This window comes from Ictidomys tridecemlineatus, chromosome 11, assembly GCF_052094955.1.
Source record: "Ictidomys tridecemlineatus isolate mIctTri1 chromosome 11, mIctTri1.hap1, whole genome shotgun sequence".
In the NCBI taxonomy this organism is placed as follows: domain Eukaryota; kingdom Metazoa; phylum Chordata; class Mammalia; order Rodentia; family Sciuridae; genus Ictidomys; species Ictidomys tridecemlineatus.
This window is the reverse complement of record NC_135487.1, coordinates 109,790,066-109,802,275: the sequence shown is the minus strand read 5'-3', so window position 1 is coordinate 109,802,275 and position 12,210 is coordinate 109,790,066. Positions and strand designations below refer to the sequence as shown.

General features: G+C 40.6%; 1 long non-coding RNA gene across 2 annotated transcripts in view; it reads left to right on the top strand.

The window, feature by feature from the left end:
• Nucleotides 1-11,425, top strand: part of LOC144368285 (uncharacterized) — a 35,154-nt gene extending 23,729 nt beyond the window's left edge. The window contains exons 3-5 of one of the 2 annotated variants that reach the window (XR_013428089.1): nt 9,064-9,235; nt 10,563-10,646; nt 10,715-11,425. This is a non-coding gene — a long non-coding RNA (uncharacterized LOC144368285). The remainder of the gene's footprint in view (nt 1-9,063; nt 9,236-10,562; nt 10,647-10,714) is intronic. The other variant, XR_013428090.1, reaches the window with a different exon arrangement.
• Nucleotides 11,426-12,210: the final 785 nt, after the last annotated feature.

Genomic DNA, 12,210 nt, shown 5'->3' with positions numbered 1-12,210 from the left:
TGAGTGGGTGAAGGGATTCCTAGATAGCTGGGGTACACATTGTTTGTGAGTGTGACTATGAAGGTGCTGCTGGAAGGGATTAGCTTGTGAACCAGTCGACTGGTAAGGAAGAGCTTTCCTGACTCTTGTGAGTGGGGATCATCCAATCCAATAAGAGCCTGAAAGGGATAACAAAGCCAAAGAAGGATGGGTTTGCTCTACTTGAGCTCAGACATGCATCTTCTGCCCTTGAGTGTCAGTTCTCCTGGTTCTTGACTATTCATGGTCTAGCACTTGCACAATCTCCTCTTGGTCCTTGGGCCTTTGGGCTTGGACCAGAACTGCACCACTGGATTCTGTGAACCTTTAGCTTCCACAATTGTGCGGGCCAATGTCACATAATAAGTCTTTTTCTGTGTGTGTGTGTGTGTGTGTGCGTGTGTGTGTGTGTGTGTGTGTATCCCTTTGTTTCAGTGTCTCTGGAGAAGTAATACAACATTCTTGTCCACTCTTACCAAATCCTAGTTCTGGTACTGGGGTGTTGGAGTAGAAGATCCCCATTGTGGGGCAAAGCTCTGAGAAGGTATTCTCCATGAAGCAAAACCAAAATCAATTTTTAGGTTGGGCATCATAGCATCTGCTTATGGCGGCAAACCCCGACTGAGTTGCAGGAGACTCGTGGCTATAACCAACTCTGACCTGCCATATGTCACTCTTCATTATGTGAAAAATGGGCATGAGTGTGGTCGGGAGCCTCTCACTTCAGTCCCTTGTACAGGTGGATGAGAAAATGTGGTTGTTTGTGACATGGTAGGAAATGTTTGGATGGAAAAATGCAAAATCAAACAAAACAAAATGGTGTAACTGAGAATAGTGAAAACTGCAGCCACCGCCATCCCACCGACCCTCTGTGGAGTGCTGTTGGCGGATCATCTATATGTGTCTGTTTTTGCTGCAGAGTTCTTCCTCATCTAGTACCCACATTGTCAGGGGCCCATGACTCAGGATTGATTGGCAGAGGGGATTAAAGGCCCTGCCATTGTTGATGAAATGCAATAATAATAACAACAACAACAACAATGGCTAGAGGCATGGCTCAGTGGTACAGCATAGGCCTGGCATGCATGAGGCCCTGTGTTTGATCCCCAGAACTGCAAGAAATTTAAAAAATAATAATAAAAGAAATCTAAAAATGAAAAATAACTAAATAACAATAATAACAACAACAATAATACCAGGCCAGAAAATTCCACAGATACAGTACTAAGAGACTGAAAGAGAAAGAGAGAGAAAACAGTTTTATTATTGAATAAGTGTTAAACCAGAATGTGGTGCATATCACAGGTGAACCACGAAGAGATTGCTAGGCAGGAGGAACCTCACCCCCTTCTATGGACAAGCAGATGTGACACATTAAATGCATCTTTTCAAGATCAATAATAACCAGTTCTTAAATAAGAGGACAGCACCTATTGTCACACATAGTTCATCTTAATTTTTTTCATGTCATTGGGGAGACCACCGTGTTAACTTTATGTGAAGGAAAAACAAACTTCACTGTTGAAGAGTCTAGTGATTTAGTCATCTTTCTCTTTCTGGTGAAGAGGGACAGTCCTGACAAATACTGATCTCTTTTATGGATGTGAATTTCTATCACCAAAGGACAACTTTTCAGACACTCCTGTGACTGCAGTTTCTCAAAATAGTCAGGGTCGAATAATCAATATGCCAAAGAGACATATTTGAGGTAGACTATTCTGGTTTCTACAGTCAGATTTTAAATTGGTTGTGAGATAGGAGTTTAGGAAGACAGAGAAAACATCGAATGTTAGTAAATAAATAAATAAATGCCATAAAACAAACAAACAAAAAAACCACCCATGAAACTTTGGAATGCAGGAAATACCCTGAACCACTGGAATTCAAAACAAACAGCTGGAAAGCAACCCATCCCACACCACCCTGCAAGCAGCTTGCTGATTGGCTGATGAAAAGGCATCAAAACCTCAAGATAACCGCAAGGCCTCTGGAGGGAATAAGTGGCAGGGTTAAAACATGCCAGGGCAATGTGCACACCAAGGGAAACTGCAGCAGAAGTGCTCAGCCTGCCCAGACTCCACCTCTAGTGCGCCCCCCCCAAGCTACTCTACACACATTAGAATCCCAGAGGAAAAGGTTCCCTCCCTCCCATCACCTGCCCTCCCCCCCCCCTCTTCTCAAGTATGTGTTTCGCTCCACAAGGAATCTCTTGCTCTCTTCCTCATATGTGATGTGTCATTAAATTCTTTTCTGGGACATGTCAAGAGCCTGAAAGGTCCAAGGAGAGATCTCTTCTGCCCCTGGAGAGCCTTCCTCAAGCACCCACCCCCATCCCAGGTGGTGACAGTTCTGCCATCAGGACACATCAGTCTCTGCACTGGAACTGGAAGATAGGGAATCAGTCTCCCTCCATATTTGCTCAGAAAGTCAGTTGCCAGGTGCTTGGGGAAATATGTCTGAGTCAGGAGACTGACCGGTCAAATAAACATTACAGGAAGCCATGTTTGGGACTAGGTTCCTGCACAAGGTTCCTACAAGTCAAACAGCAACTCAGCTGTTCTCTGACTTTCCAAGGAATCAGAAGAGAAAGATATAACAGCCACAGGGAAATTGCCTCTGCTTTAGTCCTGACAAAACAAAAATAAACCAAAAGTCATCTGCTAACCAATTCGTTATTTTTCTATTGTCGGTTTCCCTGTACCCGCCTGAAAGGAAAGTGGCTTTGAAGTGACCAGTCTGCTGTTTGTTCTTTGTCTCTGCTCTCTTTAACCCTCCTCTGTCGATAGCACCAACCTCTCTGGTTCAGCCCATCAGAACACTTATTGCATTTTGTGAAATGAAGTGCTTCCTGGTTCTAGAACTGAGGACACTGTAGGCCAATTAAATCTTTTAAGTTGTTGTAATTTTGTCCTTTGACAAGCCTTATTCAGCCAATATAAAGATACATACATTTGCAAAGCGTAGTAAAAAAAACTTTGAGAAATAAAAGGGAGATGGGGAGAAATCTCTTCCCTTATTTTGAACAGGAAGAATTAAGCCTCTTGTTTTTAATTTGCATTTGCCTCATTTGAACTCAGGAAACTGAAGGGCCAGCCTACATTCATGACCCCTGAAGGACTCTGTCAAGGTCACCATTGAAATCATACAACCAGACTGCCTTGAGACTGGACCTCACCAGCAGCATGAGCCACGAGGAATAGGAGAGAATTTGTTCTTCAATATTCCTTCCCCAGATATCTTGAGTATCAGTAAACCTCACTTTAAGGAAACATGCTTTAGGAAAATGTGGGTTGTTTTTAGAGATTTAAATTGAAGGGAAATTTTAGTAATAGCTATCATTAATTTAGCACTTAATATGTGCCAGATTCCTGCTAAATACTTTGTATCTGTAAACTCATTTGATTCTCAGAAAAATCTTCTGAGATAGATGCTATTATTAGTTTCATTTTATAGGTGTTGGCAAATAATTTTTAAAAGGTTAAGTAATTTGCCCAGATTCATATCTAGGAGATAGTAAAGTGAGATTTGAAACTCAACTCTGTCTGACTCAAAGGATTAAAAAAAAAAAAAAAAGGTTATTTAACAATCACACAACAGCCCCTTGCAATGATGCTATAGCATGCTTCCCTTGCAGTAAATAACAAGTTCCTTTGTAGCACAGAGAAGAGAATTAGATTTGTCCAAAGAAGTTGGGGGCCATGTCGTATAATTTCTAGAAAAGAGGGGACTCTTGGAGCAGCATAGGATTAAACCCTTCCTCTTGAACTATTTCCTTCCATGTCCATGAAAATAGGTGGAGATAGAACATGAAGCACTTCTCAATATTCAAATACACCGAATATTTACAAATTATGATTTAGGACGGTAGTATCTACCGAAAGAATAATGGACCTTGAAAACAGGCCTTATCTGTAGCACAAGAGGTGAGGCGCCTTTGGAATTTCAATGCCTTCTTTGGCTTATACAATGATGCTAAGCAAAGGAACTTTAAAATGTATTTCTTTCTAAAACCGCTTCAAAGAAGAGGTACCGCTATCAAGCCATTTCCACTGTTCCAGTACCTCCTGCTGACCCTGCAGGCTTTCCTCTGTCCTAGCATGCCCACTGTGGCCTATGACCAGTTGTTAAATCTACCAAAGAAATGTATCTCTGACTCTTTGGTCAGAGGAAGCAGATCTGCCTGAATGTCCATAGGAGCACTAAGACCCCCTAAGCCAAAGTAAAATGGTCAAAGTAGCCTTTCTGGTTCTCAATGTCTTTCCATCCTTGCTGAGAATTTAAGTACTACCCAAAGGACTGGTTGGGCAGCATTCCAGAGTTTTCATCCGCATTTAAGCCCTCAGAGTCCCCTAGTGATCTCTCCAGGCCTGATCCCAATCTCATCACATATGCCACTTATGCCGGTGGAGCTGAGAAAGCACAGACCTGTCTTGAGTCAGAGGCCACACTCTCACATCAGATAATCCAGATAATCAGCGCTGTCAGGGGAAGGGTGTTCTTTTAGACTCAACAGCCAAGGCGCCTCCTGGCTGAACCTGCATTGCCTCTGTGCATGCTCATTACCAGGGGCCATGTTTCTGCATCTTCCAAGGCTCTCCAGAATGATTCAAGCAACAGCACGTTCCTTCTTTCCAATTATCCAGCTCCAGAGGAAGGCCACAGGGAACTAACTGTATGCCAATGCGCTATGGTAACTTCACACTGCATGCCCAGCGGGGAACAGGGAGCCATGAAGGAAGGACCCTGGTTCAGAAACTAGCTGACAGAAATGGTGTGTTTTTAGAAGATAAGTGCTGGCTTTGCTTTAGAGAGCTTTCTGGGTGTTGCTCTGACCAAGGACATTCAGGACTTCATGGTTCAGTGTTATAATAGGGGCGTTGCTAACTTGAACCAAGTATGATGTGTGTGGCATCATGCTAAGTGCTTCACCTACATTATCTCAATCTTCCCAAGAATTCTATGAGGTCGGCAATTCTACTGTGGGTGGGGAGGTCACCTTGCCCGAGGCCACACAGCCAGGCTGAGCCAGGGTTCACACTGGTGTGCTTGGCTTTAGCATTCACCCTTGACTGTGGCTAGGTTGCAGATGCTGCATTGGCAGGCAAGCGCAGGAGCTGGATTTTGTTGAGCCTGGCAGTATTTAAAAAAAAATGTTTTAAAATGTGTGCCAATATTTAAAATGCAAGTAATTTCACATTTAAATGCATACAAAATTCTAACATCTCTTGTCGATGGATATCTAACGACACGAGGCCCTCGAAGTCTCCCATCTCCTGGAGCTATTAGCTTCCCTGTTGGAAGGGGCACATGTTGCCCAATTTCCTAAAGAGCCAGTCAGCAGTCTGGTTCTGTTCACATACCTGTGATTCCTCCGTGTTCCTGAATTGCCCAGCTCTGCTATTCAAGCCCCTCTACTATGATTTTTGGGGGTTAGGTGTGCCCTATACCTTGTATAGCCCTAGAAATTGAATTCTGGGCTAACACCATGTCACAAGATGGCTAGCCACTGATAAACATTAAGTGTGAGCTGCAAATGGCTTATGACAGATAATTAGTTTATGGTTAAGTCCAAAGTCGGTTTATCTCCAAGGAGGATGGCAGGGACTTTTAGAGATTTAAACTGAAGGAAAATTTTAGTAATGGCTATCATTAGGAGGACTAGGGACAGCGCTGCAAAGTGACCGGTGACCTGGAATTCACTCCACGTTCTCTCACAAGCCACATTGAGTCTCTTCTCTTTTCTACATCTCTAAAAGGCAGAGAGTAAAACAATGTCATTATCAGCTCTGGCTCTTGTATGCCACTGCCTTGGCATCAGTCTTCACAGAAGGGACTGAGTTTGGGAGTGCATCTTGCAGAGGTGGACAGTGGGTACAAATGCACAGGCAAGTAGCAAATAACTATGGCTGGCTCTGGTTCTTAGCAGCTGGAGGCCGTGGATCCAACCCAGTAAAGAGAGTCAGCTCAAGTCATGGCAAATGTTCTGGATACCAGAACTTTCCTTTACATTACTTTATGGATCAGGTTAGGGCTTGGCTCTTTATTTAGAGACCATAACAGGAACTACTGAAAACATTCTTTGCCAGAGGAAACACCTCACCCCAAATAATATCACTGGGAACTATATTAGAAAGAATTTCATAGTCTTTCAGTACATTCAGAGGAACCCACAGGAACTATATTGTTTTATACTCTTTCTCTCACTCTTAAAATGCACAAACCTTATCACAACAAAGTGAGCCTGCTCCAATTAGAGAAGTCATGAAAAATAAACAGATATCCTCAAGACTGCTGTAAAGGAAATCAAAATAAGTCAACAGATCAGGCAGAGGTCCAAGAAAATTCTCCTATACATTTTTCTTATATGCTCTTTGGTACAGCTGCGATCCTATAATTCTCTCTACCCTGTCATAAACTTTCTGTGTATATTTCAGTGGTTGCTAAGAATAAACCTTATTTTCTCTTTTAGCAAAGTGGTATGTGGCTGCCGAGGTCTAGTTGCTTATCTGCAAACTCGACCTCAGGCATGACTTCCTGGTATCTCTCAAGTTTGGGAAGAATTGGGGATATAAATGAGGACTTTTGGGGATACAGATTAAGGGCTTTGGGAAATTAGAAAGGGGAGTGTTTAGAAAACAAAAATAACGTGCCAGACTGAGAGATGGTGCCTGTGTGAGGTACACGCTGTCATGGATTCTGTAAAAAAGATGTTAATTACCTAAACTTGCTATTAATCATACTCTTTCATTAGGTCCTCAAGCCCTTAAATAAGTCCCATTCTGTAGAATGACTTTCTTTGGTTCCTCTACGTAAACCCAGCATAACAGAGAACAAAGACCCCAATATTGCTGGGTTCAGGGGTGCATGCCTGTAATCCCAGTGGCTGGAGATGTAGCTTAGTGGATAATCCCTGCTAGGTTCAATCCCCAGGACCAAAAACAACAACAACAAAAACAAAGCCCATATGTATATATCCTTCCTTCTACTGACACTATCTTCCAAAAAAAAAAAAAAAAAGCAAGATTTAATTTGGTAAAATGTTCGTCCATGTAGCAACCAATATGCTGGCAGCTTCCGTTGCAGCTAGTAGGGGCATGTGACTAAATTCCTGCCACTTAAATGGGCGTGGAAATGATGTGAACATTAAAGAAAGGGGCTCATGCTGCACCCTCCATTTCCTATGGTGTGGATACGGCACTAACTGCAGCTGCCACCTGTACCAAAGATAGGAGCCATTCGGGAGGCAAGAGTTGACCCAGTGCTTGTGTCTTGGGATGACATTAGGGAACAGTGCATCTGTCTGCTCTGGACCTCTAGCCTGTCTTTGGACTCTTTAGAGAGGGAGAATTAAACCTCTGTCTTATTTGAGCCACTGTCTGTTCAGGTCTCTTTACAGGACAGTTAAGCCTGCACCCCAGCTCATATATCCAGGGTCTTCCTTTTAGTATGTTTTTAGCTTAGCTCATGACTGTAATGACATCTACCCAATTTGTCATCATCTTTGCATAGCTGCAGCACGAGGTTTCTCCTGAGTGACTTTCCAGTTTAAGTCATTTCATGATCCCCATCTGGCTGTTATTTTAACTCCTCCCTCTTTCCTTGCTCGTTCTCTCCCTCTTTCATGGTTCACAAGCTCTAAATAATTGGAGAACAACCAGAGTCAGAAGTCATGGAATTTCTTGGCCCGAGGGAGGGTGGGCTAGAGGAGAAAAGTGATGTGAATGAGGTTTTAATGTGAAAGTGAAGGCCTTAATTACCTGGAACTCGGCTCATCATAGCTGCTTAATTAATTAATCATTAATGTGAATGCTTTTTACCAAATCTTAAGAAAGAAGAAAATCATGACTAAAGAAGTTGCTTAGGTAGAGATCATTCAAAAAGAACCAGTCACTTAGATCTGTGCCAGAGTTTCAGCCCACATCCACATGTGATGGGATGAGAATGTGTCCTAGTGGCTCTGAGGCCATCTCTACATCAGAGTCCCTGCTTTGTCAAAACAGTTACATTTTGGAGATGAAAGAAGCTTCTCCCACAGAAATATTCCGCAGCTGGGGTTATAGCTCAAGGGTAATATCAGTGATTATCCAGCATGTGCCAGGCCCTGGGTTTGATTGCCCGCACCAAAAAACGACGACTCCATAAATGCGCAATACTACTTGTACATGGATGTTCATTGTAGTGTTTTTGCACTAGTTAAAAAAAAAAAAGAAATCGGAAACAACCTAATGTCCAATATGAGTAAGATTAACTAAAGTGTGGTTTATATCATTATAAAAGGCAAAGCAGCCCCTTCCTAGAAGATACGCCTGAAGGCCTGTATGCACTGACCTACAAAATTGCCCATAATGTATTGATAGTAAAAAATGATTATATTTTTGATAAAAATTAAAAACTGAGGTCTTTACACCTTAGAGTGTGAAAAAGAACTTCACATTCAAACTTCACATGAAAAGCCCTTCTGTGTTCATTGATTAAAAGAATTAATAGTGTTAAAATGTCCATACCACCCAGACAGATGTACAAATTCAATGCAATCCCCATCAAAATACCAATGGCATCCTTCACAGAAGTAAAAAAAAAAAAAAAAAAAAATCCCAAAATTTATATGGAAACACAAATGATCTCAAATAGCTAAAATAATCCTGAGGAAAAAAGAGCAATGCTGAATGAATCACTCTATACCTAATTTCAAAATATATTGTGGAGCCATGGTAAATAAAACAGTGTAGCATAGGCATAAAAACAGACGTGTAGACCAATGGAATAGAATAGAGAACCCAGAAATAGACCCATGCACCTATGCCAACTGATTCTCAACAAAGTTGCCCAAAACATACATGGGAGAAAGTATAGCCTCTTCTACAAATGATACAGGGAAAACGGATACCCACATGCAGAAGATTGAAACTTGACTATTATCTCTGTACAAAAATCGACTCAAAATAGATCAAATAACTTCATGTAAAAACCTGAAGCTAGTAGAAGAAAGCATAGGGAAGACATTTCAAGATATTGGCACTGGCAATGACTTTTTTTTTTTGACAGGGCCCCCAAAGCACAAGAAATAAACACAAAAATTGGCAAATGGAATTATATCAAATTAAAGCTTCTACACTGCAAAGAAAACAATCAACAGTGAAGAAAGAGCCTACAAAATGGGAGAAAATATTTGCCAGCTCCATAAGGGACTCACAAAACTTAACAACAAAAAAACCAAGTAAGCCAATTAAAAATGAGCAAATGAGCTGAGTAGACCCTTCTCAAAAGAAGAAATACAAATCACACTATTATATATTATATAATGAACCAATACAACTTTAAAAAAAAACAAAGAAGAAATACAAATGTATGAAAAAAAAGCGAATGATGCTCCTTAGCTATCAGGGAACTGCAAATCCAAACTACTATGAGATTCCACCTCCCCCCAGTCAGAAGGGCTATTCTTTAAAAAAAAAGTATTAGAAAAGGTTATACTCCATGTATGTACAATATGTCAAAATACACTCTACTGTCACAAGAGAAAAAGAAAAAACAAAACGAGCCAAATGTAAAAAGTAGCAAATGCCAGGGAGGATGTGGAGGAAAAGGAACCCTTAAAACTATTGTGGAAATGTAAATTAGTATAACTACTATGGACAGCATCATGGAGTTTCCTCAAAAAACTGAAAATGGATCTACCACATGATAGATCCAGTTATATTATATCCAGTTAGTTATAATATTAATATTAATATATCCAGTTATGTTATTTCTAGATATATATCCAAAAGAAATGAAGTTGGCATACTAAAGAAACGTGTGTGTGTGCGCATTTTTACTGCGGCACTATTCACAATAGCTATGAAATCGGCTATTCAATCAGCCTTGGTGCTCATCAGTAGATGAATGGATAAAGAAAATATACTATATATATACAGAATAGAGTATTATTCAGCCAGAAAGAAGAATGAAATCGTGTCATTTGCAGCAAAATAAATAAAACTGGAGGACATCATGTAAAGCAAAAATATGCCAGACACAGAAAGACAAGTATGACATGTTCTTTTTCATATGTGTCAACAAAAACAAAAAGACATCCTAAAAGTATAATAGTAAGTATGCAAGTCTGGGGAAGGGTGGGAGGGCTGGGGGGCCCAGAAGAGATGAGGGTATAAGAAGGGAGAGTGGATATGATCAATGCATGTCATATGGAAAATCACAACCCCATTAACATGTATAATTAATATGTGGTGATAAAAAAGCCAATTACTGTAAGTGAGGGAAATATGAATAAACTGTAGATTAGTAGAGAGTATCATTACCAATATTAATTTCAATATTAATCACTACCTTATACCTAGAAAAATAGTCTCGAAAGAGATTCGTGGGATTATTATATAATGATTACCTGTGATGAGCAGAATTAGGAAAGGTAGTGTTTTAGTCAGCTTTTTCGTCGCTGTGACTAAAGAATCCGTCCAGAGCAACCGTAAGGAGAAAAAGTTTATTTGAGGGCTCACGGTTTCAGAGGTTTTAGTCCACAGAAGTCTGGTTCCATCCCTCAGGGCTCCAGGTGAGGCTGGAAGAGTGTGGCAGAGGGAAGCAGCTCACATCATGGTGATCCGAAAGCAGAGAGACTGCAGATCCAGGTACAAAATATATACCCCATGCCTTTATTTTTTTTTATTATTTTTTTTAATATTTATTTATTTTTTAGTTCTCGGCGGACACAACATCTTTGTTGGTATGTGGTGCTGAGGATCGAACCCGGGCCGCACGCATGCCAGGAGAGCGCACTACCGCTTGAGCCACATCCCCAGCCCCTATACCCCATGCCTTTATATGTTGGATATTTGTAAATTGCTTTTAATTTTATAGGAGCTCCCAATGCAAGGTTGCCTTGAGTCACAGAGAAGACTTTGAACTTGAACTTTGGGCAATCTCGGAACTGTGGAGATTATGGAGACTCTTGGGAGTGGACTGAATGTATTTTGCGTTGTCAGATGAGTGGAGCTTTTGGGGACCAGGGGTGAAATGTTATGGTTTGGAGGTGAGGTGTCCCCCAAAAGCTCATGTGTGAGACAATGCAAGAAGTTTCAGAGGGGAAATAATTAGATTGTGAGTATTAACCCAATCAGTCATTTAATCCCTGATGGGATTAGCCGGGTGTTAACTAGAGGCAGGTGGATGTGGCTGGAAGAAGTGGTTAATTGGGAGTGTGGCTAGGGGTCTACATTTTGTATCTGGAGCTGGAGTCTCTCTCTCTGCTTCCTGATTACCATGATGTGAGCTGCTTTCCTCTGCCACCCTCTCCTGCCTTGATGTTCAGCCACATCTCCAGCTTCCCCCCACAAGAATGGAGCTGGCCTTCTCTGGACTAACACCCCTGAAACTGTGATCCCTCAAATAAACTTTTCCTCTCCTACAATTGTGCTGGTCAGATCCTTCAGTCCCAGCAGTGAAAAAGCTGACTAAAACAGGTGGGGTAGATTTTGATTTTTTTTTCTAAGCACATATTATAATAACATGAAAATACTTTTGTTATGACTGACAGCAGAATACATCAGACACTAGAAAAGCAATATGTCAATCAATGGAAGGGTAACTGATGTGATACAGCAATCTGTATACGGGGTAAAGTTGGGAGTTCATAACCCGCTTGAATCAAACTGTGAAATATGATGTATTAAGAACTGTGTAATGTTTTGAACGACCAACAATAAAAAAAAATAAAATAAAAAAAACATTAAATGAACACAGATGTAAGTCTGCATATATATATGTTATGATCACAACTTTTGGTTACTTCCATTCTCTCCAACCTTCCACAGCAAAAATCATCTATGCACAGAAAAATTGCCAGGAATTTAGAAGGATTTATTCCTCCTTTCTAATTTTCCATATTTCCCAATTTTTCTGAGGGTAGATTTATACGTATATAGACATAAGACATGCACATTCTTTCATAATGGAAAAATAAATTTTAAAAAACAGAGTAGCATATTTCACTTATTTCCTTTCAATCTGTTTTTCACTCTCGAGATTTAAGAAATCCTACGTAATTCTACATTACTTGAAGTTTTTTTTTTGGGGGGGGGTTTCACTGTGGTTTATTATTCATGCATGCACATAACATTATTTGATCAATTTCTTATTTTAATTTGCACTTCTTGTACTGCAAACATTTTTTTAAAAAATTTATATATAACAGTG